At 40.5% G+C, this 22,225-nt stretch overlaps 1 pseudogene; it reads right to left on the bottom strand.

Moving 5' to 3' along the window:
• Window positions 1-14,954: 14,954 nt before the first annotated feature.
• Window positions 14,955-15,130, bottom strand: LOC117284087 (annotated as a pseudogene).
• Window positions 15,131-22,225: the final 7,095 nt, after the last annotated feature.

The raw sequence follows: 22,225 nt of genomic DNA, 5'->3' as shown, positions 1-22,225 counted from the left end.
AACAATTCTTATGAACAAGGGAGCATGTCTTTTCTGCCCTTTGTTCCTTTCAGAGGAATAGTGTGGATTAATATTGGTTCAGAAGGTTCTGAAAATAGCACCTGAAAAATTGCTGTATTCATCGTCTTCTGATGAAAAGGAAATATTCCCTCTTCTAGGCCAAACTATGTTACACTGGGAAATCATGCCAATGAATAAAAGGAGACGTGGATTTCAAGCCTACCTCTTCAGTCTTGACCGGGGGATTGTGCCTTCCCGTTGAGCTTATAGAGTTATTGTAAATATTAGAAGAGAAAACTCATTTAATACCTACTAAAAAAGGAAATAAAAATTTCGCACAAAGATGAGATAAGGTAGAAAGAGTGGCATCTTGTTTATTAAAGGTATCCACATAAAACACTTCAAAACTGCGCTTACAGCTAATTCAGCCAAACCACCATAACACACAAAGAATCATGACAGCAAATATTTTTTGAGTACTTACTACCACCAAGCCACTGTGCATTATCATATTTAGAACTCACAATAAGGCTATATACTATGTTTAGTCCTATTTTACAGATGAGCCAACAGGTTCCCAAAACTTAAGCATGTTTCCCAAGGTCATGCATCAGTGTCACTGATGAATGCAAGTATATCTGACTCATATATGTCTTTACTCTGTACACACTATCCTGTAACTCTGCAGAGACTTTGTTCTCCAGAGTTGGGAATTACCGGGCCTGTCTTGAGACATAAAAGATCCTCACTCTGAAAGAAGATAGATAAATATACACAAAACACATGTGGAGATTTTACATCAAGTCAGAAATACTCGTCAACCCTAAACAGGGGTTTAATTACATTGATCAGAGAGCTGATCCAGGTTTGCTTGTGCATCTGCACAGAAGAAAACAAATAAGATTGTTACTGGTTTAACCTAATAAGTGGAGGTGGAAGAATGCCATGGATTCCAAGAAGAGAAATATGATCCCCTAAATAAGAGAGGATCCAGGGGGCATTGTGGCACACACTCAGGAGGTGAGGAAGGAGGTACCATGAGTTCAAGGCTAAACTCTGTCTCAAAAAGCAAAAAACAACAACAAAAAGAGGATCCAAGGGATAAAAGGATGTAAATTTATTTATTACTTTTTTTTAAGTGGTTTCTTAAGGATAGGGAATTTGGGGCTTTATACTGGAAGATTGTTCCATTGACTGCTAAAACTTAAGTGCATTATTCCAAAACTAAGAACACTCTGTGGGGCATATATTATATACGGTGCATTGACAGTCTTACAAAGAGTTGGAAGATAACATCCCTGCAATACAAACTTGTAGTATAGCTGGGAAGATCAAACCTCTGTTACACAGATAATTGAACAAATCAGGCTATGATAAAATGGAGGCTCCAAATTGCCATTAGGGGAAACAAATAACTCGTAAACTAATAATAATTTGTTTAAGCCAAAAAAATTTTGTTTTCTCTTGTACTGGGGATCGAACTCAGGACCTTGTGCATGCAAGACAGGCATCCACACCACTGTGCTAAATCCCCAGCCCTAAGCCAAAAATTATTGGCAGATCACTGCACAGGAACTGAGAACTGACTCAGGCAGAAATACAAGCTCCTTGCTTAGAAAATTGTCACGGTAATTGTGCTCCCACAAGGGCCTGTACCACCAGAGGGGCCAGTACAGCCAGAACACTCTGCCTGCCCTCCTCCCCACCACGCACACACTGTAAGCCTGGTGGTAGAGTTCTGGAGTGTTTTTCTTTCTTCCCTTTCTGCTGAGATTCAGCTGTCTTTCCATGTCATGTCTCCCTCTGTTCAACCCTACACTAAGATGCCTTTCCCTTGTCCCCCAACCTGGGATGGTAGCAGCCTCCTGTTGTCACTAATCTCCAGGTTGCCTCACTGTTCCCTGCTTGATCTCCCAATCACTTCTGTCATCCGTGCAACTAGATCTCTGGATTAAAAACCCACCGGCTTACATTTTCAGAATGTCTGTGTTTTCTTGACTGAACTCTACCTTGGGTCTTGGGATGGGACCCTGTCTCAGAAGCATAGCCTGAAAACTCTTGTAAAAGTGATAATTTGAGGGAAAGATCTCAAGAGAATGGTCGGAAGAGAGCAGGAGAAGGCAGGGGAGAGAGCTGAGCAGGGATAATTCTTGCCTGGAGTCAGCCTAATCCCGCCGAGCTCAGGCTCACCCACTGCACCGTAGAGTTAAGTCACTTTGGGGGACAAGGAGACAAACAAGGCCCACAGTTTGCTCAGGACTTAGGATGTCCAGGGAGGCAATACTTTTTTCACTAAATTGGCACCATCCCAGAGAAACCAGGATTTTTTGGTCATTTTATAAAACAGCTGATATTGGACCCAACCTGAGGGTGAGGAAGAAACTTGGGATGAGACAGAAAGTTTTTCTCCTGAGAAGGAGACATCGCAAGCAGCAGAAGCCCACACTCTGGGAGACCAAGCAGGATCTCAAATCCAGGCCCCCTGCCACAGTGTCCACCACAGCCTTGGCTGACATAATGTTCTCCGATTCCTCAGCTGCTAGATCTGAACATTCATCCACTGTGTGCACAGCTCAAAAGCTACAGCCAAGTTCCCCTCATTCAAAGTACAAGATTATATTACCATCAATCATTCACGGCTTAATTCTTTTTCTTGTGACCTAGATTTATTCTCTTTTTATAAGACGAAAAGAAAAGGGATTATAACAAATGAAAGTTACATTTGATGCGTTACAGTGTTTCTGAGGTTTTAGGTCACCAAAACTGTCTAAATAAAAATCTCAATCACACTGTCAGACCCATAACTGTCATTACCCCTTGGCAAGTGGAGACATGGGCCCTGAGGGCAATGGGGCTGGCTGCACCTCTGCTGCTAAATCCTACTGAGCCCTGGGATCCTTTCCTGATGTAGAGCCCAAATCCTGGCCTCCCAAAAAAGTTGGGAGGGTTAAATATGTTCATGTTTGTAAAGAAGCCAACACAAAACAAATATTCCATGAGTGGTGGTTTTTACAGATAGCTGTTGAACAGAATCTGAAAGCTTGATTTCTAAACCAATCAGCATGGTAAAGCACAATGAGAGGCTTTCACTAATTAAAACCTAGTCAGTGGCCAGAAACACAGTTCCCCATCTGCAGAAATTGTAGGGATTCATATTCATCCTAGATTATGCTTGAACTGCCACTCAAAAAGATTTATATCCTGGACTTTTGTCAAGTGATTCTAAGATATTAACCACGGTAATTACTTTAGAGAAAGTCAAAAGGCCATTTAAATTTTTTAAACCTCAAGCAAAAGCTGTATAATGTATCTTTATTGTTAATATGTGTGTTTGAATTAATCCATAGTATATAATTCAGTTTCAAAACAGTAGTGAAGGGGCTAAAATTAGTCTAGCTATATCTCAATGAGGCTTTTAAATGGTTCAGGGTAAGCATGACTCCTGTACTTACACATAAATGGGTTTATCCTTGCAACTGAAATAATTGCTTTAATATTTTCAACATTACTCATGTATGAAAGCTCTGTATAAAAGGTATGGAAATTTACCTGGGCAAAAGTATATTTAGATCACATAAAAACCTACATATCATACCTTGTCCCCACTTTCTTTGCCATGTACAAGGGAAGAAAACAGGTATGCTAACTAATAACACTCATTTCAAAATCTTTGGTAAAGTGTAGAGACCCTCATAAATGTAACATTTTACTGTCATAAGATCATGAGATTCAGAACACATTAAATACATGTACAAGGGTGTGGGTGTCACTGCAGCCAAAAATGCCAACTACAGGAGTTGGGGGAGGGGCTGGTTCTTCTCAGCTTTTTGACAGGAAAGAAATTTTTCTTCCCTGAAATAAACTTAATTTAAGTTAAACTGAAATGATTTGGCAAATGCAAACAACCACTGTAACTAGAAGTGAACTATAAACAATAACTACTCAGGGTTATAAGCATTAATGGGGTTAAATAGAATTTCACACTTGAGAAATTTCATATGCTCAGCCTTGACCCAAGTTCAGAAAATATGTGGCTTTACTATAAAATGCCCCAGAGACTCAAGAGGCATGCTGTTAGTTTGTGGGTAACAAGAAGCAGAATTTAAATCAGAATGGAAAATTAAACACATGGCACTCTTCCCTGGCCTTCTGTTTCTTTCTCGGTGAGGAAAAAATCTTGCAAGACTCCTCCTCCTTTCTAACCCTCCCATCTAATTAGTCTCCAGCCTGATCTGACCTTAGGGTATTCATTATGACCACTCCTTTATCCCAATCCAAGGCCACAGTCTTATGACTGCACACCTTCCTTCCAGACTCAGGTGCCCACACAGCCGACAGCTCATCTCTCTCTCTCTCTCTCTCTCTCTCTCTCTCTCTCTCTCTCTCTGCCAAGAGAACAATTCTCCTAATACAGGGGTTCCAAAAAACAAAAGACCCCCACCAACACTTCAAGAAAATCAGGGCAGCAGGTGCCACTTCCCTTCCTCCTTAGCAAACTGAAAGACCTGAGAAGTCCTGCAGTAAAGATACAAACTTAACTTTAATCTGGTTCCCAATGAGATTGATTATAGTTTAGCAACCCCTATCAGGTAGGTACTGTTAACAGTGCCATTTTAAAAACAAAGAGATTGAGACCATATAAAGTTTGGATAACTCCTGAAGGTCGGAGGTTCAAACCAGGAAAACAAAACTCCAAAGCTAAACACTTCTTGACATCCTATGAAATAGCCAAGTGGGAAACATTCTCTTGAATCTTAGTTTGTATTGCCACAGGCTTCTGATCAAAGAGTTCCACCCTGTCTCCCTGAATACCACTGAATTCTTTATCATACAAAGCCTGGCTGTCCAGTGAGACCCAAGGACAGGAGCAAGGGCATCATCTGAAGCTTGTCAGAAATGCAGACTCTCAGCCCGTCACAATCCCCCCCCCCCACCTTTCTGGGTAAAAAATCTGAATTTGAACAGTGTAAAGTCTCTAGTTTGGGAAAAAACTTCCCTGAAGTCATTGAAGATTTTAGAATATGATCTAGCCTCAATTCAAGTTTTAGCCTCTGCCCTTATTATCCATTCACAAGTAAATGCATCTTGCTCAAACCATTATTTGCTGGACACATCAGCCTAGTGATAAAATAAGGAAGAATCAGCTATCAAATAGTATCTCCTTAATGTGACCACCACTCACTCCTCTTTACCCTTCAAATTCCTCCCAGATAGTTCCAGAAGTCTGCTGCATGGATCACACGTGTGTTCTGGAGTCTTTTCTCTATTGCTCTTCTACCTCCTTCTGGAAAGTCTCCTTTTTCTGGCGACATGAAAGCTGGCAACTATGGCACCAGAAATAGCCAGGGACAGTGCTTGCCCCAAACCCAGTGTTTGGACAGAGAGTCAGGACATAGCATGGCTACTCTACCAAAGCCTCCTCAGATCTTTGAGACCTCAGAATCTAAGTGATTCCTGCACACATCACAGTATGGAGCACAGAACCTTCACACTTGAGACACAGAGAGCAAAGAAGCCAAGGCAGGCATTCAAGCAATTAGGGGAGAAAAACTGTTCATTTCACACAGTGATTCCTTACAAAGTATGACTTAATAGTCCACCTGATTGGTGTGGGAGCCACCCAGGGATTGAGTGATACAGCATACTTCTGGGAGTGTCAGAGTGGGCATGGAGGTGTAACTGTGAATACTGTATATCAGTGATGGTGAAACTTTTAGAGCTTTCAATAATAACAAACAGCCCACTGAGGCACAAATGCCATACGTTTGCCACCACTGCTATCTTTGGTGCCTGGCATTGCTCCCTGCTCCGCTTCCCTGCCACCTTGAACGGACTGGCTTGTCTTTTCCACGTCCTCCCACCATGACGTTCCTGCCTTGGAGCCAGCGAACATGGAATGAATTCCCCCACCACCATGCACTAAAGTACACCTCTTCTGCTCTAAGTTATGGGTGTCAGCAACTAAAAGCTGACAAAGACACAAAGATTCTTCAAAAATACATATTTTTACAATAACGTCATTGATAAGAATTTTTTCAGGCAACTCTCCAGTGACCTGACCACTCCTGCAGTGTGACTCTGTACTAAGAGATACAAAACACACTGTACAATGTGCACACTTTTAGGGGGGATCAGGTGTGTCCCCACTGGAGAGCATAGAGAAAGGGGTGAGTAAAAGCCAAAGGTTCTTCCCAAGGCAAACGTTTCACTGAACAGTTGGAAGAGATATCTCGACAGCACAAAATTTAAGTGGAGCAAACCAAAGAAGATAAATACTGGTATCTCTTGACTGAAAACAAGGGACCCTGGAAGAGGAAGGCTGGCAGATAAGATGAAGATGGCTTTGGGGATGACTGATGGTCTCATGTGGTGAAGACATTGTGGATGGCTTCTGTTTCCTAGTTGTTCACATAGAAGGCTGCCAAGAAAGGAAACTGCCCAGAGAATTCTAAGGCATTCCACAGTCTGGTCTTCACTCCTCTTCAGTCCTTTGTGCATTCCACAAAGGAATTATAAAAAATACAGGCAGCTGTATAGAAGTGCGGGTGGAGTACGTAGTAAGGCAAAGATGTAGGGAGGATTTCATCTTCGGGTGAGAAAGTGGCAATGTCAGGGCATCTGCCCTGAGTGGAAGTTTATGCACAGAAGAGTTTTTCCTTGGATTTAGGGAACTATGGTGATTATCATTATTTCATCTACATGATGTCTATACTTACTGATAGATGACCCTCAGGGGCCTTAATCACATGAAAAACTTACAAAAGAAATTTAAGAAATAAAGAGTTTTAATCTATATCAGGTCTCAGCCCAAGATGGAGTGTCTTTAAAGAACTCTCCCTTTCATTAAGCCTTGGAAACCAGGACTGTTGTATGCTTTGTTTTGGAAATATAGAGCCTGGTGTTGGAATGAATGTGTACAATGTGTAACCTTAAAATGTCGTTTTGCTTGTGGGACCACTCTGGGTCAGAGAACTAATAAATGATTATAGATGTATTAAATGCTGACATCTTTGTTTCTTCATTTAACTTCAGCTAGCACAGCATGCAGTTTTGGAGCCCTTATGACCCCCAGGCCTGCTAATGTCTAACTAATGTCTAAGTACCTGCTTAACACCACCTCTTACACTTCACAAAGAGCTAAGTTGGTAAGATAGATTCAAAGGCAGGACACTCAGTAAAAGCAAACACTTAGACTGGACATACCACCCAGCCTCATCCACCCTTACCCACTGTGCAATCAATCACAGGGCCCTATAAAATAACTGCCTTAATATAGCTGTCACCATTTTGGTTAGCGACCACCATTTTATACCTTAAGTTTCCATTTCCTACATCACTGGTCAAGCAACACTGACATGTGAGCAAGGCTTGGCCATATAAGGAATGGATCACAAATAATGGCCCCCTGAGTGGCTGCCTACACAGCTGATGCAATTCCCCTACCGGCTTACACCAGCCACCCACTATATAACCAAGCCCGTTCCACCCAGCTCTCTCTCTCTCTCTTCTTCTTCCTTCTCCTCCAAGTAGGTCACTGTGCCTCAGCGGCTCTACAATAAATCTCTCATAGGAGCTCTGTCGGTGTGTGGAGTGATCTTCGGCAGGTGCCAGTTTCTTTCACTGCTGCCATGACTCGGATGGGGGGTTACCCAGCTCCCAGTTTTAACCCCGAGGGTCCAAGGCCCTGAGCCTTGGTGCCCCAGTCTTCCCTCCCAACGACTCATTCACCCCGATGCCTCTATGTGCCCACCACTGGCCTCATCGATAAGTGAGTAACCAGCCTTTATTCATGAGCTTGTTGGTCTGGGTTTCAATTCCTGTGGTGGAGATTAATTACCCCTCCCTCTATGAGACTTTCAGCCTCTCACTCAAAATTCCTGATGTCAGGTCCCAAATCTATGGCCCATTGGCCCTAGTGCTCTATTCCAGAATGGTGACGATCCTCTTGAACAGCACTACTAATCTCACAGTTCTGTCTCTCACCTAGGGACTACTCAGTGTCTGACAGAAACCTCCTCTGTCCGCCATAAGATTGGGACAATCCATGCCAGACAGACTCCCCTTTGGGCTGTCTACTCAAAAATCTCACGACCCTCTGGCTCATGTCTGACCTAAAACCTAAACGCCTTATTAAGCTTTCTACTCAAATTTGCCCTTGATATTTATTAGATAACCAAAATAAGTGGCCACCTAATGACTCTTTCGATCCCTCACTCATCTGGGATCTTTACAACTTCTGTGAGCACATGGGCAAATTGTGTGAGATTCCTTATGTTCAGGGTCTTCCCTACTTAAGAACTAAACCTTCCCTCTGTTCTTGTCAGCCTTGTCATGTTATGCTTTCTCCTAAAACCCTGGGTTCCCCCTCTGCCCCTGAAGAATTTGATCCAGCAGATAAGCCTCCTCCCTACTGCTTTCAGATACCTCCCCCACCTCCAACCCAACCTCCAATCCAAGGGCCTGAAGGCCCTGATCATCCAGACCCCTCCAGGCCTGTTACCCACTCTGGGACCCAACACACTCCCAGCCAGGTCTGAGGGCATGGTCAAGGTTCTTGTTCCCTTTTCTTTGTCTGACCTCTCACAGATTGAGAAAAAGATTAGGCTCTTTTACCACCAATTCCACTTCTTTTATCCACAAGTTCCAATATATCACCCAGTCCTACAGCCTAACCAGGTATGATATTTTCATGATTCTTTCCAACACCCTCACCCCTGAGGAGCTCAGGAGAGTTTGGGAACAGGCCAGGATATACTGCGAAGAGGTCCATCAGACCACACCTAAACACCCAATTGTCACTGAGGCTGTTCGTGATACGGAACCAAATTGGGATTATAATTCAGCCGGAGGGATCACATCCAGAGATCAATTTGTCACAGGTCTCCTCACGGATCTCTGCCGATCAAACCTTAAGTCTGTCAATTATGAAAAACTCCAGGAGGTTACCCAGGACAAACTGGAAAGCCCCTTGGCATTTCTTCAGCACCTCACAGAGGCTTTACTTCAATAGATCTGGAGACTCCTGATGGAAGACAACTCCTCATGACATTCTTCTTTTCACAGATTTACCCCGACATAAAGGCTAAGCTTAAACACTTAGAAAGGGGACCTTTAACACCCCAGGCTAAGGTCCTGGCCACAGCACTTAAAGTATATAATGGGCAGAACAACTGCACTCGCAAACAAAAATATCAAATGCTTACACAGGTCATCAAAACTAATCCAATAACTGAGGGCTCAGAAAGACATCAATGCCACTGGGGCCATGCTTTAAGGACAAAGAAGGCCACTGGGCAAAGCCTGCCCAAATCCTCGCCCACATCCTGGTCCCTGCCCAAAGTGTAAACGGGATGGTCGCTGGGCCGTTGACTGTCCCCTGGCCCAGAGAGGCTCTGGGCCATCTGGATCAGATGCCCCCCCCAAGATCTGCTGGGACTGGCTACGGATGACTGATGTGGCCCTAGCTTCCTGCCCCCATTGACCATCACCATACGAGAGCCCAAGGTAACTATTATGGTGGCAGGTAAGATGATCACATTTTTATTAGACACTGACATGACCTTTTCAGTCCTCCAGGAATTTCATGGTCCTACCTCGCCATCTCGGACCTCTATTGTCGGGATAGAGGGCACACCATACCACCCACTTCAGACACCAATACTACATTGTATGATAGATAATTTCTCATTCCTTCACTCCTTCCTTGTCATTCCATTTTGTCCAGTTCCCTTACTCAGCCTTACTAGGCCAAGACATTCTAGTAAAATTGGGAACTACCTTTACCTTCTCAGTCAATCCTGGGCCAAAACAGGAGTCTCCTGCAATCACTCTTCTCATGGCCCTTCAACCCTCCCAAGAAAATAAATCACCCAATAATGCGCCTTGGCTGGTTTCCCCTGATTTGGTAGATCCAAAGTTGTGGGATACCAAAACTCCTTCTTTAGTTTCTTGCCCTCCTGTCAAGATTAGCCTCAAAGATCCCACCACCTTCCCTACACAAGGCCAACACCTCCTTTCTCATGCTAGCCTCTTGGGCCTTCAACCTCTCCAATGGGCCCTTCTACATGTCCCTGCCTTACACCTCCCAGATGTCTCCCAGCCCTTCTATCTCTATACCTCAGAAAATCAAGGCTTCTCCTTAGGCATTCTCAAACACCTTATAGGCCCAACCTTTGCCCTAGTTGCTTACCTTTCCAAATGGTTAGACCCCACTACTCAGTTACGGGCCCCAAGGGATTATGTGACACCTTTAACACGGGGCACCCACTGATATCCTGAGCTTCCTTCTACTGTTTTTCTGGGTTCCTCTTTGGAACTGGACTCACTGCCACAGCCCCATCAAACTGAAAAGCTCTAAATAAGTGCCTTTTAGCAACAACTTACTATTTTAGCATTACCCTTCTTAGCATTCTAGGTTGCTGGTGTTAACTTGCTGTCCAACCTTTCTAGCCATCTGTAAGGCCTTGTCTTATGGTCAGACAATTAGAGTAGACAAGATGTTAGTTTATCCTCCCTTTCATTTGCCATATGTCAGAAGAAGACTGTTGTTATTTTGTTAACCAGTCAGGTATAGTCTCCTCTAAGGTTAATGACCTCCGAGACAGAATTAAGAGAAGACAAGAAGAGCTCCAAAAAGATCAATCTTATTCCATTTTCCACAGTTTCCTACCCTGGGTCCTACCCTTCCTGGGTCCACTTATATGCATTCTTATAATTGCTACAATAGATTCCTGCCTACTCTGCTTTCTCCAAAACCAGATACAAAAAAATATTCCAATCAAACTGTCAACCAGCTTATTTTACAGGACCTGACTGGTTTTCCAACTCATCCTCCAGATAAACAACAACTGACAGACGATACATGACTCAGGCGTGGATGCGTTCATGATTTCTCCATTTCTTTTCCTAGCTACAGCAGGATCTCCATTGGCTTTATCCCCAGGAGAGATCAACCTTGCTGTCTCTGTGCTTTTAAAGGTCCCAAAAAGGCTGGCCCTCTGGCAACTCTACATCTACATGGAGTGGAGATACCAACAGACAATCAGCAGGCAGAAATACTACAAGGGTTCAAGACCACCAGAGTTCTAAAATTTATTTATATATATATATCCCTCCCCTTGGCCTCTCACCATCTCACATCTGCCCCTTTTCAGCTGGAAGTAGTTACAGAAGAGAGATTCATCACCCCTCTTCCTAAGGCCATAACAAACAAAAAAAGGGAGGAATATAAGATAACTGCCTAATATGGCTGTCACTAGTTTGGTTAGTGACCGCCATTTTATGCCTTAAATTTCCATTTCCTATATCACGTGTTATCATCCTTGAGCAAAATTGACAAGTGAGCAAGCCTTGTCCAGATAAGCAATGGATCACAAATAATGACCCCTGAGTGGTGTTCAAGCAGCTGATGCAATTCCCTGACCTGCTTATACCATTCACCCACTATATAACCAAGCCTCTTCCACCCAGCTCTCTCTCTTCTTCTGCTTCCTCCTTCACTGAGTAGGCCACTGTGCTGCAGCAGCTCTACAATAAATCTCTCATAGGAGCTCTGTTGGTGTTTGGAGTGATCTTTGGCAGGCACTGGTTTCTTTCAGGTCCAGTTGTATTTTTGTACATATTTCTCTACTTTTTCCCACCTCAACTAAAACAGATTTATCATATTCAGATTTATGATAAGGAATTGGATCACACAATTATGAAGGCTAAAAGTTCCATGGTCTACAGGCTGCAATGCAAGCTGAAGACTCAGAAAAGCCAGAGATAAAATTTGAAGGCCTGACAGCTAGAGAGCCAGTGGCGTAGACTGCAGCCTGAGCTTGAAGTCTCAGACCCACCAGTAGCAAAGGCAGGAAACTAGTGTTCTAGGCTAAGCAGTTGGGCAGAGAAAATTTGATTATCTTCTACCTCTTTACTCTATTCATATCCTCAGCAATGGGGGAGCTCATCTGCTTTACCTAATCAACCAATCCAAACGCTAATCTCTTCCAGATACTCCCTTACAGGAACATTAGAAATAATGTTTATCCATGCATCTGAGCATCTCTTAGCCCAGTCGAACCGATACATTAAATTCACTATCACACTAATCCTAGCCACTCAAAGAAACTCTTATCTGCTTTCCCAAGATTTGCCTCTGGTCTTCCGCTGATTCCCTTCCCCACAGTGCAGCAGGTCCATTTGAAAAGTCTTACCACATGCTGTCACTCTGCTGTGTAAATCTTTGTGACATTCAGTGCACTCTTGAGATACTACACAGCTCCACATGGGACCCAGGTAAAGATAGCCAACCCGACCTGACACCTGTTACCACTGCATCCAAACACAAGTCTGCCCCAGCCCCAACTCCTTTTGCTGTCTTCCTGTTAATGAGACACACAATCTTTCTTTCACCTCAGAGACTTTGCTATCTTTCAACCCTAGACGTTTTCTTCCTCACACACACACCCTGTTTTCCCACAGCATTCTCAGCCCTTTATCTAGTGTCCTACTCTTTCTTTAAGACTCAGTTTAAATGTCACTTCCTTATTACTCCCTAAGACTAGATAGGAGATTCCTGTTGTGTTCCCCAAACATCCTAAACTCTCCTGATAAGATCTGTTTTTAACTACTTATGAATTTAATATAATTTCTACAAGCACTAAGGTGGTAGAAATCATGTATATCTTATTTATTACTCTATCATCAGGACATGGTTCATGTGTCGAGTCTGTGGAAAAATGAAAGAAGGTGAAGGGGAGAGAAGGGGGAAGGGGAGGCGAGGGGAGGGGAGGGACCGGAAAATGGGAGAAAAGAAAGAGAAGGGTTATTTTCCAGACATTTTAGACAATCGGGAATAAGTTAGTTTTCCCATCGAACACCTCAAAATAATCAGACAACTCAAGTTGTTAACTAACGTTATCTGGCATCATCAGTCCATGTGCAATGACACAAACAGGCAAGATTTTATTGAAGTCAAGATCAGTGGATATTTCCTAATTCTGTGAACAAGATCATTCATCTAACTCTCACATTAATCCTAATTATGGAGAAATTGGACAGTGATGGTCAAAACCAAAGTCTTAGAATCAATTTACCCAGAAAGAAGACGATGTAGTTTGCCTTTCCATCTGTTCCCATAAACTATTGAGAAAGTGTATTTAAAGAATGTCACAAATATGTCTGTATCTACACATAACACAAGAATGTTTGCCAAGATAAAACAATATTACTACATCTGTTTAAACTATTCTATTTTTTTTTCTTAAAAAATGTGAATTCTGTGTCTCAATGGAATAAACTTTTAGGCAGAAAAGAGACAGCTCATCTTCATGTGACATATTTCAGAGCAGCTCAGGTGCTGTGCAGGGCCATTCATGCTGTGGGCTGGAGTAAAGTCACAAAACAACAAATAACACCCAGATTCCCTTTGAATGCCCCTCTTCTGTCCCTCCCAGAGCTGCTGTTACAGGTTTAATCCCTGGCCAGTACTGATTTTCACTTTCTCTGCCTCTTCCACCCTAAAGTAAGATGTAAATGAACAGAGAAATGTCAAAAAGCAACATCAGCAGTAGAGAGGAGGGGTGGCATTTAGGCGGAGACAATCCATTCATCAGAAGCAGAAATTCTGATGAGGCAAGTAGTCAAATTCGTCAAATTGAAATGCACCTTCCTCTTGCTGAGGACAAATTTTGCTGAACATTCTCTTTCTGGATTTCTTGCCTAAATTCAGTATCATAAATGGCTCTTAAAGCCTTTGAAGAATATTTATTGCTTAATTATGTTCAGACACTTTTCTACCATGATTTCTTGATGCTAACTTGCCATTGCTTACTTACTAAAGCACTGACAAACCAAGTGTCATGTGTTGCTTCAGTTACCTCCCTTTCTGTGTCTAGGAGGTTGCTAAGAGTCTCACAATAGCATTTTGAATGCACTAATTTGTCTGTTCCTCAATTTCTTCATCTGTAAAATTCAATGTAACTAAATCATTTCAAACTGAATTGTGAAATATTTTCCCAAAAACACAGTTTGGGTATGGCTCGAAATATAGTCTCATAAACTGAATTAACAAAAAGTTGACAAGAGCAAGCCATTTAGGTAGAGACTAACTTTAATGAATAAACATAGCTGCTAGTAAGCAATACATAGCAGTTATTTAAGTGTCAGTGGGTGTTGCATAACTAAGAGCAACCTCTTATTTTTTATTGTTGTTGTTGTTGTTTTTGACACAGGGTCTCACTATGTAGTTGAGACTGACCTGGAACTCACTAGGTAGGCCAGGCTGGTCTTGAACTCACAGTGATCCTCCTACCTTAGCTTCCCAAGTGCTGGGATTACAGGCATGCGCCACCATGCCCAAATAGCAACCTCTTATTTTAAGTAGGTTGAAGATTCCCCTTGAAATTTGTTATGGATTATTGTTTTGCTCTATTAAGAAAAAATTGTCTGTGACTGGACTAACAATATTAGCTGAATCTAATCTATGCTTTTTCATGTGTGCTGTACTGCTCTAACCTGTCTGCTTCTCTGATAACCAGTATTCCTGACTACAGGAATGAAAGGACAGGGCTGGTGTCACCTGCCAGCTATAGCTTAACTCTGCTCCTATCTCACCTTCCAAAGCCTGGGACAACCACCCTCTTCAGCAGGCAAATGTGTTTACTTGATTACTCAGAAATTCCCTTAAGGATAATCTTCTATCCCTTAATGAAAAAAAAATTAAAATGGAACCTATAATCCCAGAATTTACACTAATGAAGCAAAAGGATCAAGAGTTTGAGGCCAGCCTGGACTACAAAGGAAGTTCAGGGCTGGTCTGGACTATTTAGTGAGTTCCTTTCTCAGAAAACTAAATAAATATACAAACAAACAAATACAGGGAATCTATCGAAATCACAAAACAGAAGTCCTTGATCACACGTTAGTGCTAAAAGGCTCTTCCTAAACCCATTTATTTCTCTACTTCCCATTTTCAAAAATACCCTTATGAGGCCACTAAATTATTATCTCTGCCTGGAAAGGCTTAAAAGACAAATTTTGTTCCATTTATTTTAAAGTTCCTAAAATTCTCCATGAATTGTAAATAGAGGATTTTCTGAATGAACACAGAGTCCTACACTTGATCTTAGCCAAAAGGCCAAGAAGCAATGAACACAGAGTCCTGTTGTGTTGAATATTCTTGCTTCTAATCACTTGTGAGGTGGGATTTCCGGTCATCCCCAAGCACGTCTTCTGGCAAGTCCTCTCTCCTAGGGGCTATTCACTGTCTACTGCACTGGGTGTTTTGAAATTGATATTTCTGCTCCTCCTCTGCCTTCAGCCAGGACCATCACCTTCAGGCCTAAAAAGGTGGGGAAACAGGGTTAGAAAAACCAAAAAGGAGCATGTCCTGTGTATTGCCTTATAAATTTAAGAGACCGGATGGGTTGACTCTGCTTACAGGGTCTCTTCTGACTATTGTCCTTATTATCTTGTTTTCTGTAGAGGTTTAGGTAAGTGCGTGACAAACACAATCCACAGATACTGTGCATTCATTTTAGAATTAAATTATCAAATTGTTTGAAAATTACATCTGTCCTTTAGAAATAATGACATAGAAAACAAAAGCCTTTATTTGAGAGCACTTGCTGTTTGTCTGAGATTGTGCTAAGTGGTCTTCTTACACCTCTTATTTAATCTTCAACATACGGCACAGGATAAATGTTATCATTCTCATTTTCACATAAAGAAATTGAGACTTGAAGAAAAATGAAGAAATTTTGAAAAGTCTAAGCGATAAAATTAAGACCAGATCTGTCTGACTTTGCCACATGTTCCCCTAATGAATATACACACTGTCCCTCTGGGTGTTTGAAAGGTTATTTGTTAATCATCAACACATATTTTACTTTCTGTTAAGTACTACTGATGAGTCCAGCAACAAATGTGTTGCCTCTAAGCTCTTTTCTCTCTAGCCTGTTGTCCATTCAGCCATCAGAAGAGTGTCTCCCCAGGAGTGATGGCCAAACACCTGCATCTGAATCATCTGGCTGCTTGTTCAAAAATACTGTTCTCAGATTCACCCCAGAAACACTGAATCAGAATCCCTGGCACCATTATAGTAAGCCCTAGATGATTTTCACATGGGCAAAATCTTGACAGCCACTACATCAGTGTCATCAGCTCTTAATCTTCAAATGGCTTACCAAAAACTATGAGATACAGTTTGGTGTAAGCAGAACAGTCCCCCTCCCCAAGACCTTCCCTTCCTATTCTGTGAAACCTGTGAGTGCCTGTGTTACTTTGCATAGCACAAGGAATTGTGCAGATGTGATGAAGGATCTTGAAATCAGGAACTGACCTATCTAAGTGGACTCATTGTAATCACAAACCACATGATAAGAGGGAAGCAGAAGGGTTAGAGTTGAGGAAGATGATGAGACTGGAGAATCAAGTATTGAATAATGGGGATCATATGGAATGCAGGCAGCCTCTAAAAGGCAAAGAAATGAATTCTCCCCTACAGCCTCCAAAAGGAACATAAGCCTGCCCTCCTGCATTAGACTTCTTTCCCCCAGATCGTAAGAGAATATATGTGTTGTCTTATGCCACTTAATTTACTACTGCAACAATAGGAAAATCATACCCCCTTTGAAATCTTCAGTAGCCCCTGCATGAGATAGTGTCTGCTTAATTCACACCCATATCTTTATGCTCTAGCAGTACTGAATCACACCCAATTTCCCTAAATTGCAAAGCTCCTTAACTTGAACATTTTCTTCCTCCAAATTTGTCAGCTTGAGGAACACCAGTTTTTCCCGGACACGAGGCCAGATGTCACTCCTTACTGCTAAGCCACGACAATGTTCTCCTGTTGTTTTCATTATATTCAATTGCAAATATCTGAAGCCAGCAACAGTGCCGTGTTCATCTTTATATTCACAGTCCCAGTTGTAGTGCCTGCCCACAGTAACTGTTCATAAAAAATAGCTGAATTAAGCTAAATCCAGAGTTGTTGTCTAGAAAGCTATAGAGGTGTTCCCAGAATACTGCCTTTAAAGAAACCATTTAAGAAAATCTTATAACTTTCCTTAGATCCTACATCACTGCTATTTTCCTACATATATCCTCAATGATAGCAAATCCTTCTCTTTTACAAGCATTGGATTTGACACAGGAAAAAAAAAAAAAAAAAATACTCTACCTATTAACTAAGGAGAATAACAAGCCATAAAGTATTATTTGAGATCCCAAAAATCAGATTATCAAATGTGTATGGCTCACAAATACTTCTGATAACACTGTAGATGTGTAACTTCTGGTGTTTTAGTTTTTAAAAGCCTATAAAGAATTTACAGGATGCAGTAAGCAGACCCACGGCACAACTATCCACCAACTCAGGCTGGGAAGCACATGAGCCCTGCCCTCTGTAGGGAGCAACTGGGCCTGGTAAGTGTTGACATTGAGTCCTACAGTCTGAATTCCCTGCTGCCAGAAACTAGGTCCAGTGAAGACAGGAGACTGATCACTTTTCCCATTTACAACAAGAGCAAGGACGTACCTTGGCTTGGAAGGTTACCAAAGTCTAAGTTGAATGCACAGATGGACTTCTGGAGCAGGCAAGTACCTTACAAGCTCAATACACCCTAAAACTAGATGGAGAAATTTCTGACTGGCTAGATTCTAAGACTACAGATTCTGGGAAGAAAAACACTGATTCAAAGGAGTTTTTTTATTCAGTCTTCAAATCTTCTATTTTTTATTTATCTTTTTCCTTCCATGGTTTTTGGTGGAGCTAGGGGATTTTTTCCCCCCTCCCTTTTTTTGTTCTTTTTTTCATTTTGTTTCTTTTATTCTTTTAACTTTTTTCTGTTCCTTATATTTCTTTTATTTCCTATATTTTTCTGTTTTTTCCTCTTCATCTTTTTCTTCTTTTGTGTGACTTTTTAGTACTATTAAAATCCTTTTACTCATCAGTAGGACTTCTAGATCACTTTTCTCTATTCCTCTTCCATTATTTTTCCAAACTTTCCTATTTCTCATTCCCCAGTTCTCTACCTCCTTAAACTTTACTAGTATAACTCTTGAGCTTTATGAACCTTTACATAGTTAGTTAACCCTATGCTGTTACTGTTAAATACAATAAAACCTCAGATTGCAAATAATTTGTTCCAAAGATGAGCAAAAATTTGTAATAAATTTTAGCTTGATAACTCAGTGACCCCTTGCAATATATGCATAACACATGACATTAAACGTCACATGATCACAACTGAGCCAAAGTTTCTCTCTGTCTCTTAACTTTGGGATTGTGAGTAACCAACTTCCAACAGCAAGAGGTTATGGAGGAGATCGCGCCTGCAGATGAGGAGGAGGGGGAAAAGGCAGAGGAATCTGTCCCTTCACATGAGATTAGGGAGATAGGGAAAATGTGGAAACTGCAAATATTTGTAGACAAGCACCACCAAAACAAGGCTGTTGTAGTACAAATGATGAATCTATTTAATAACAATGCAATGTCACACTTCCACAAAATCCTCAAAAGGAGGCAAAAGCAAGTGTCATTGGATAGGTTCCTCATTAAAATTGCACAAAAAGAAAAAGATTCCACCGTGCCAATAGATACCAGTTATTCCATTGGTGATAGTAAAAGTTGCCCTACATAGTACCCTCCTCTCTCTTGTCTCCTTCACACCAGCCATGAAGGTTTTCAAAAGTGCAGGTTAATTTGTTTATTTTCCTTTATATTTTGTATTTTATTTATTACTCTGTATTATATTACAGTTTTGTAATTATTTTTTATGTAACTATTATTTTTGGTTTGTGGAACAAATCATCTGAGTTTCCATTGTTTCTTATGGGGATATTTGCTTGATATACAAGTGCTTTGGATTACAAGAATGTTTCCAGAATGAATTGTGATTATAAACTAAGGTTTTATTGTACTGTTATATTGTTAGTGGAGGTAAAGCTGTTCCATTTAGTAGGTATTTACTGTGGATCCATATTTGATTTGTTTTAGAATATATAATTATAGATCTCTATTCTATGCTTAAGTATGATATTTTATAGTTCCTTTGGGGCTTGTCAATATTCAGTTTGTCTTTGACTGATTTTCTTCCTATAGCCAATTGGTTTTGCACAGAATGCCAATATCTGCATTGCTTTGGTGCCACTAACAATACTGCAACCCATTCCTGGAGAACCAAGTACTGGTTGAAATATACTACAACCTCCATTCCCAATAAAAAAGATGGTTGGAAACTGGGACAGAGGCAAAGGCCACTAATTAGCCATGCCAAGAGGGCAATGCTGAAAAGTAGACATTAACTAAGAGGTCTCCATACTAGCAATAAAGCTTTCCTCTGTAATCAACTTACCAGCCTCAGAGTAAAAACAAACAACCAAAAAACAGAAGCATGAGAAGGCAAGGCAACAAAATGCCTCCAAGAACTCCCAACTCCCTCAAACCCAATCCATGGGGCATCAAAAGGGTGGAAACCAAAATCTACACACCAGATTTACACAAGATAACACAGGTGATAACAAGACAGAACAATAAGGCACTTTACATACTCACAGGAAATATAACTAAACAGATAACAGACCAAATAAAACAATCAACAATTTAGAGAAGACACTAATAAAAAGCTTGCTGAGCTAAACAAAATGATACAAAATATGAGTACCCATTATAGAAAAGAATTACAGTCTAAAAGGCCAAATGAAATTCAGGAGTTTTAAAATTTTATTGTGAGTATGTGTAGCAGAGGTGACCAGTGTGAGCAGAGTATCAGAATAAGACAGGGGTATAACAGGTGAACAATTAATGTGATATACCTTAAAAACAACAAGAGAACATAAAAAAAAAAAAAAAGAATCTGAAAAGTGCTACATGACACAAAGAAGACTGATCTAAGATTAAGTGGAATTAGTGGAAAATTAGAAGATAGCATTGTTAAGGTTTGTGTCTAGGTGTCCCTCCAAAGCCTCATGCAGTCACAGGTGGGGCTGAATCTACAGGGTGTGACTGATTCATCGTGCAGTGGTAGCATTAAGTGTGCTGGGATTAAGGTAAAGGAGACCTATAGAACCCAAAACAGCCATAATCAGAAAAGAGGCTGTCTGTGATGCATCATAATGAAAACCCAGAAATCCAACACAAGAACGGAATCTTAAAAGCTTTTAGAGAAATCGACTAGAGAAACACAGAATCACCCATAAAGGTAAACTCATTAGAATTACGGCAGACTTTCTAAAACAAACCTTAAAGGCCAGAAGAGTTGAGAATGAAATGTTTGGACCCCTAAAAGAAAACAATTTCCAACACAGATTGATATATCCTGCAAAAGTATCTTTTGATGAAGAAATAATATATTTCTATGATAAATTACACTTTTTAAAATGTATAACCAGCAAAACAACACTCCAAAATATAATCAAGAATATCCTAGGAGGAGATGATGAAGTTAAAAAGGACAAATTGTATAAGAGGATGAACATACCAGGTAGAATTAGCAATTAAGTATATAGAATGTAAAGAAATCAGCAACCAAAAAAAAAACAATGACAGGAATAAATTAAAACATCTCAGTAATAACCCTCAAGGTGAATGGTCTTAATTCCTCAATCAAAAGGAACAGACTGGCAGAATGGATCAAGAAACAAAATCCAGTGATATGCTACATACAAGAAACTCATTTAACCCAAACAGAAACTCATAGACTAAAAATCAAGAAATAGAAAACAATATTTCATGCAATGTGAGCCTGGAAATAAACAGATGTAGCTATCCTATTTTCTGACTAAACAGACTTCAAGCCAAAGCTGGTTCGTATGTCCACCAATAGATGAGTGGATAAAGAAAACGTGGTATTTATATGGAGTACTATTCTACCATAAAGAAGGATTAACTTGAGGAATTTGTAGGAAAACGGGTACACCTTGAGACCATAATATTAAGTGGAATAAATCAGAAACACAAACTTAAATATCACATTGTTTCTCTTACATGGGAAACAAAATATAAGTAAAGAGCAGAATAAAAATTAAATAATGGAAAGTAAGGGGATAGATGCTTCTCAAATAGGAAAGGGATCGAGAGATAGAGGGTGGGGGGAAGAGAAAAGAGAAGGAGAATGAAAGAAATAGGATGTATTATGTCCATGTACCAACTCCCCACAAGGAATGTGGTAAATGTTATATGTAGGGCAGGCATGTACTGATAAAAAAATAATAAATTTTTTAAAAGTTATAATTGTATTATCAGAGTATACTATTCTAAAAAGGTAATTATGACTAATATAAAATAGAATGAAGCCATGTGAAAAAAAACTTACTAAACTCATAATTTAAGGAAGAAAATAGTTAGAAAACTGATTTAAATAGAATTCAAGGAGCTAGGTATCTATTAGAAATTTAATAATGTTAAATTACATACAAAACTGGCTAATGTCCTATAAGTCATTGAGTCATATGCTTTGGGTTATCTTATTTGTTGAAGAGAAATAATTTCCATCAGAACTGGATACAAATCTACAAGTTAACCACATATAACATGGTCTAAGCCCTTAATTAATAGCGGAAAACAAAGGCAATAAACAGTGTATTCTCCTAGGCAAGTAAGCCTTAAACAGAGATGTGGTAATCTGCTAACTCTAATTTATAGATTTGGGGTAATTTTTCTTAACAATACTCTTTAATTACAAATATGGCATCTGATTCGTACAATAAAATTTAAGAGAAATACTGATTGGTTGGAAACTTGGCAATTCACATAGAACTGGACCTTGAATGAAGAAAGGGATAAGAGGACATTAGTAGGCTTTAAGTTTGATTTTCTAGTGCATTAATAACTTTTCTCCAAAGAAAAGACTCTTGTATTTTCAATGAAATTTTAACAAAAAGATTTAAAACTTTATTTTGTGCCTGTTGAGTAGTACATCCATCATGAAAATGAAGGTGAAGTTGTAGTTCTTCTTTTCATTCTGTTGACCCAATATTCTCATCTGCCTTCACTCTAGCTCCTTCGAGTGTCAGATGACAGTAGGAGCCTCTGCACATCTCCTGCCCTTTCCCCCAGCTGTCCCCACACTTCAGTCACGTGGACTACAGGCGCCATGGCTTCTCATTAGCTCTTTACTTTTGTGCATGCCAGTGTGTGTGTGTGTGTGTGTGTGTGTCTGTCTGTGTCTGTGTCTGTGTTTGTGCATGTACCATGTGACTGGAAGAAATTCTGCAAGAAAAGTTATTTGAACATTAGAGG

Source organism: Fukomys damarensis, unplaced genomic scaffold, assembly GCF_012274545.1.
Source record: "Fukomys damarensis isolate Sample0158 unplaced genomic scaffold, DMR_v1.0_HiC HiC_scaffold_33, whole genome shotgun sequence".
Taxonomy (NCBI): Eukaryota; Metazoa; Chordata; class Mammalia; order Rodentia; family Bathyergidae; genus Fukomys; species Fukomys damarensis.
This window is presented reverse-complemented; position numbering and strand designations above follow the sequence as displayed.